We start from the raw sequence: 6,808 nt of genomic DNA on the forward strand, positions 1-6,808 counted from the left end.
AGGAAACCCATTGGCAGAAAATGGGTGTTCAAAAAGAAGACAAATGCAGAAGGAAAAGTGGAGAAATACAAAGCTCGGTTGGTAGCAAAAGGTTATTCCCAAGTGCTGAGAATTGATTTTGGTGATATTTTTTCTACTGTTGCCAAGGTAACTTCTATTAGATTACTTTTATCTGTTGCTGGTGCTTTTGATTTTTAGGTAGAACAAATTGATGTGAAGACAGCATTTCTTCACGGGGATCTGGAATAGCAGATCTACATGAAGCAACCTGAAGGCTTTGTAGTGAAGGGTAAGAAAGAACTGGTATGTAAGTTAAAGAAGTCTCTGTATGGGTTAAAACAGTCACCAAGGATGTGGTATCAGAAATTTGATACATTTATACAGGGAATTGGCTTCACCAGAAGCAAAGCAGATCACTGTGTGTATTTTAAATTAATTGGTGACCGTGTTATTTATTTGGTCTTGTATGTGGATGATATGTTGCTGGTTGGAAATGACAAAGAAATTATCCAGGATTTGAAGACACATTTGTCCTCCAAATTCGACTTGAAAGATCTTGGTGTTGCAAACTATATTTTGGGCATGGAAATTAAAAGAGATCGGACAAAGAGGAAGCTCTGGTTAAACCAGAGTAAGTATGTCGAGACAATATTGTAGAGGTTTAATATGCAGGATAGTAAACCGGTGAAGGTTCCTATTCCTGTAGATGTGAGGTTATCTGCCAAACAGTGTCCCAAGACACAAGAAGAGGAAGAGGACATGTCCCGTGTTCCATATGCATGTGTAGTCGGTAGCTTGATGTATGCAGTGGTCTATACTAGACCAAACATTGCACATGCAGTGGGAGTATTGAGCAGGTTTATGTCAAAACCAAGGAAGGAGAACTGGACAGCAGTGAAGCAGGTTTTCAGGTATTTGTGTGGCACTAGTGATTATGGTTTGTGCTACGAAGGAAGACCAGGATTGGACAAAGTGTTGGATATCGTGGCTTTGTTGATGCAGACTGGGCTGGAGATCTGGATCAGAGAAGATCTACAAGTGGGTATGTGTTTAACCTATTTGGAGGTGCAGTCAATTGGATGAGTAAGAAACAATATGTAGTGGCACTATCAACTACAGAGGCAGAATACATGGCAGCCACTCATGCAAGAAAGGAAGCAGTTTGGTTGCAAAGATTGTGTTCAAATATGGGGTTAGTACAAGGAGCTATAAGGATAGACTGTGACAGCCAAAGTGCAATTTTCTTGGCAAATAACCATGCATATCATTTAAATACAAAGCACATTGATGTTCAGTATCACTTTGTGAGGGATATGATAGAAGACAAAAAGGTGTTGCTGGTAAAGGTGGACACTTTGAAGAATACTGCAGATGCATTAACAAAATTTGTGAGCTTTGAGAAGTTCTCTTGGTGTAGAGAGACAATGGGCGTTTCAGGGCTAGAAAAATGACTAAGCTTTCTTGTGCCCCCCTTATGGAAAGACAACAACAAGTGGGAGAATGTTGGGTTGTGTTATATTCTTTCCACGACTAGCCCATGTAGTTAACCAGGGGTTAGAGGGGGGGCAGAGCCCCCCCCTCGTTGCGCCGATTGTGTAGCGGGGGGGGTCAAGGGTTTGAGGCATACCTGTAACTCCACTTTATGGTGTCTAGGGCAGCACCCCGGAAAATTTTGGTTTTGGAACCTATGTTAGGTTGGGCGGACCCACCTATGGCTTTGTGCATGATTTTCGCACATGTTTTTTGGACGTGATGGTTTTCAGCCCATGGTTTTGGACGCGATGGTTTTTCAGTCCATGGTATTGAATGCTTCGACATGTATAAATATGTATTATAACATTGAAAGGAATATAATGAGAAATCAAGCTGGTAGTCCTGGTTTTTGGATCCAGGGGAAAATATCCATGTATATGTGTTTTATATGTGTTATGCTCTCGCATTATCTATTTTATGTGTTTAAGAATTCGTATGCAGGTAATTTTTGTACGGGGTTAAAACCTACAATTGCAAAAAATAGATTATTAGGTCATTATTAGAGGACAACGATTAAAATCTTTTACATCAGAAATTTAACATTATATGTATGAAATAACAACATAGAGGCCTTTGGGGGTGTGCTTCTGATCTCTTCCGCGTGCCTCTGAGTTCAGTCACTAGGGTTTTGCTTTGTCTGCACTCTGAAGCTAATGGCAAAGGAGGGAGGGAACCCTGAGGTCGCCTCCTTTAGAGATATGGTAACCGGTAATTTTAAAGAACCGGAAACCTCCTTCTTCACAAATCTAACGAACTACAATTATTTCAACTCATTAAGAACAAGACAAGCTGTGAGAGAAAAATGCAAGGAACAAGAACGAAAGTAGAAATCCAAGCCATAAAAAAAGAAGTTTCCCAAGCTAAAGCTTCGGCCTCCGCGGAAGGAACAGAAACAAAGGCAGAAAAGTCTCACTCGAGCCAACAACAAAGGAAAAAACCAAAAAACAAAAACAATTGTAATCCGAAAGCAAATAAAATTTTGATCCTGGAAATACAAGACCCTGATGTAGCAGCATATAGAGACTACATGCAGGATCATGCAGTCATATGCAAGTTCATGGGAAGGCCTTGAACAAGTGGATACAAGAAAAATGGAAACCAAAAATAGAACTCAGGCTACAACTAGGCTCAAAAGGATTCTTCACGGTCATCTTCAACCTCCTGGAAGACAGAGATATAATTTTTGAAGGAGGCCCACACTTCTTCAACTCAGCATGGCTCTACATGAGATTCTAGAAGGAAATTTTTACCCCAGAAAAAGAAGACTTCACAAGGGTTCTGGTATGGGTTTGGTTATACTCTCTGCCTACGGGCTATTGGGCACCATCAATACTCAAAGGCATAGGAGATGAACTAGGAGAATACATAAAAATGCCATAAGGCACAAAAAATGGCCACTATGTTTCCTATGCAAGGATATGCATTTACATAGACGTCTCAGGAGCCCTACCTGAGGCAATAAAGCTGGTATTTAGAGATGAGGTATGGCTCCAAATGATCGACTACGAGCATATACCATTCAAGTGTAGGAAATTCCATGAACATGGACATCTATTCTGAGATTGTCCCCAAAACAAAGCACCTCAAAGCAATGAGAAAGTCCATAAGAAAAAAGATGAGCAAGGCTTCACAAAGGTTGGTCCAAGAAACAAGCATAATAAGAAGGCACAAATGAAACAATACCAATATCAAGCAACAAGCCCAAACAAATATGAAGCACTGCATAAAATGCAAGAAGACCCTCTCTCAAACAACAAGAATGAGGAAGAACCGAATGGAAACTTCCAAAACATGGAAAACCAAGAACAAGGGGAGCAGCACTCAAAGCACATTCAAATAGAAGAAGACTACACACAAGAAGATACTGAAATGGAACCTACAGTGATGGAAACCACCCCAGAAGATAATGCGATAGAGGAGGCCCTGGAGGGAGTAGACCTCATATCCATAGCTGAAGAATGGCAGAAAAATGGACTGGCAGCAATACTAGAGGAGAAAATTCAGAAAATAGAAGGAGCCTATCTACTACAGGAAGAACTAAAATAGAGTATACTCCAAAAACCACCTGAGGAAAAAGCAAACAAGGGAATATTGGTGAATATGACAGCAGAAAGATACAACCCAAAAGGGCCAAGCAAGAAAAGAGGAAGAAAGACAACGAGACAGCTCCTTCAAGAACTTGGTGCAAGACTCCTAAATGAAGGAAAGGTAAAATCTCTAACCCTTACCCCTCTCCATTATCAATGAATTGCATATCTTGGAACATAAGAGGACTCAATGGTCCTGGGAAGAAGAGTCTTGAAAAATAGACTCATCACTAACAAACCCGATATGATACTCATACAAGAAACTAAACTTGACATGGAGAATCTCAACCTCCTCCAAAAAAATTTCTTCAAAAATTACAGTTACATAGCAAACTCTGCAATTGGTTTGGCTGGAGGACTTATGACCCTTTGGAAAATCTCTCAGTACGAGCTATCATCCTCAGTAGCCACCAGACACTCCATCACAACGGTTCTAAAAATCATTGGAACCAATGAAAGTATATGTGTTACGAACATCTACGCTCCCCACAGGGTTGTAGAAAGAATTAGCATGCTTCAAAATATCAACAAACTCTTGGAATCCATTCCCCTGCCTTTCAAAATCATAGCAGGTGACTTCAATATGGTTTTAAACCTGGGAGAAAAAAAGGTGGGATTCGTGAACTGGAAAAATATTTTGTAGCCTTTAAATCAACTATAGATGGGCTAAGTCTAATAGACATCCCCACTAACAATGGTATCTTTACCTGGAACAATAAAAGAGGAGGAGAAGGTCAAATAGCCTCCAGACTCGACCGCTTCCTTCTCTCTGAAGCCACTTACATGACCTCCTAGGAAACAGAGGCCTGGATCCTTCCCCAATCAGGTTCCAACCACTGGCCCATCTCCTTGAAAATTTAAATATCCTCAGGTCCGAAGAATAGGCCTTTCAAATTTGAATCATTCTAGCTTGAGCACCCATAATTCATGGACAATATGAAAGAATGGTGGAGAACCCCAATGCCTCATTCAGGAAACGAAATATTTCTGTTAGTGCCTAAATTTGCCTTAGGCTGAAGGAAGGCAAAATTTAGGGTAACCACAAACCAAGCTCAGCCTCATAGCTAGCCCTACGAGGACAGGAGAGGGCTCTCTCCGGGTCTATCTCGGCAAAAGATATCCAATAGAGCCTAAGATGACCCAAATGCAAAACTGATAATGATTTTAGGCTAGTAAACAGATATGAAAGAGTTAATTCAATAAATGACTGAGTTTCTGGGCTGTATGGGACAAGGACAGCATGAGCAGAGATTTAACCAAAGGCACAAGATATTTCATAAGGCGAGATAGGCATGAGGTTTTAGCAATCAAATTGAATTTAAATGGGGTGAAAAGACTGTTTAAGAAAGATGAAAAGGGCATTAATGTATGAATCCTTTCCAGGAAGAAGAAAACACATAAAGTCTGAACACTTCCTCAAGGCAGAGCAATGACTAAATTCTACCTTTCTCACTTAAAAGTATTCAGCTGGAAACGATCATGAATGAATGGCGAAACATAACAAAGACATATGAGACATAAAGGAAGAAACACATGCTAAATTCATACCACAAGAATCTTATAAATTAGAGTTGCACCATTTAATTAATCCTCTGTCAAAACTGTACAGTGATAGTGCTGGGTTTTTTCCTCCCACACTTTTTCTCAGAACTCTCCGAACCCCTTACACATAATTTTTCATACAATAAATAGACTCAGGAATGGGAAAACAGATCGATGAGAATAGGGGCAGTTTCACCTAAAATCATGAGAATAGGAAAAGTCTGCTCTAAAAAGGAGCAGCGTTACATTTTGTTTGTTGATGACCAATTAAAAGACAGAATCTGGAGCGTAGACCCTTTGAATTGCAACTGCAGTCAAAAATAGACCATCGGTTCCTATCTTTCTGCTGCGGTGACTTTTCACCTTACGCTGGCCTTTTGAACAAAAACTAATTTTTCAATAAAAATGGTTTTCCACTAAAATTTTGCCTTTAATGAACGCACCCAGCTGCAATTTGCTAAGCTCAACACGTGTCTTCAGTTTGCAGAAATTACTTGTATCACCATTGTTTGATTACCAGCGCATTTTTTTTTATCACCTGATTAGTCACTGATACAAACAATGAAGGGGCCTCCTGCTCAAATACTTCGTCTTGGTGTTTTCTCACAGCTTCAAAAGAATATATGTACCACTCAGAACTTACAATCCGTGCAGACATAATGGCAAGTGCAATCTTGATGCTCTGAAAGTGGTAGGGATGGGCTTTCTTCTCCATTTTCAGAACAGAGGAATATGATTTCCCAAGTCCGTTCAGTGCAATAGCCTCGTTCTCCAAATGCTTTTCTTCTGCAATACGAAAGGAAACCTTGAAATAATCTATAGCTTCCCAGATTATGTCCATATCGCTACACATTACCTTCTCCAGGAGCTCTTCCACTTGAATGCGCGCCTGGATTGTTTCACACAGCGTTTGGTATTTGAAAACCTCTGTTTTCAAATCTACTACATGTTTCACCACTTCCTTACCCATGGAAGCAGCACCTACAAGGGTTTCAGCTCGTTCAAGGAGTCCATAACAGTCACGCATTGCGTTCAAACATTTCTTGTAACCATCCCTGTCAGATAATTCTGTATTCGTCAGGGATTCGATGCCCATATGAACTGTGCATGGATTTTATAAAGCATAGCGCCCATTCTTCTCCTCCCTGCCCACTCTGTTTTAGAGCTTGCCACGGTCTCGCAGAGAACTCTGAGGAGGGGTTCAAAACTTGTGCAGCGATCACCGTAAAGCTGATCAGAAGACCACTGAACGATTTTGGAAATTGTGTCTTCAATCTGAGTTAACCACTGTTGTTCTTTCACTGCCAGGCGTCCATCATCTAAAGCATTGAAATAAAACTCTAGGCATCTGGTCATCCCGGATCTTGCAACACATAATGCAGAACCTGGTCCTTGTTTCTGTTTCCCTGCAATTTTTTCCTTGATGATATATCCATTCGGTTTTCCCCTCATAACCAATTTAAGGCAACCAAGTTTTTATAACGTGAAGCTTTGTCCTCCTCAGTGCCACTGACACCGAGGACTTTTTCATAGAATTCGTGAGCTTTCTGTAGCTCGTGGCGTGCCACAGAAGGCCCAAGGTCGCCTTTTGATACTTCCATGTACAGGTTGTTTCCATCACGAAAGCAACTGGTATCTACGTGCAT

General features: G+C 40.6%; 1 pseudogene; it reads right to left on the reverse strand.

The window, feature by feature from the left end:
- Nucleotides 1-5,661: 5,661 nt before the first annotated feature.
- Nucleotides 5,662-6,808, reverse strand: LOC149214280 (uncharacterized; annotated as a pseudogene).

The sequence above is a fragment of the Pinus tabuliformis genome, chromosome 1_1, assembly GCF_031772625.1.
Source record: "Pinus tabuliformis cultivar Carrire ecotype Pingquan chromosome 1_1, CPIR1, whole genome shotgun sequence".
Lineage (NCBI taxonomy): Eukaryota > Viridiplantae > Streptophyta > Pinopsida > Pinales > Pinaceae > Pinus > Pinus tabuliformis.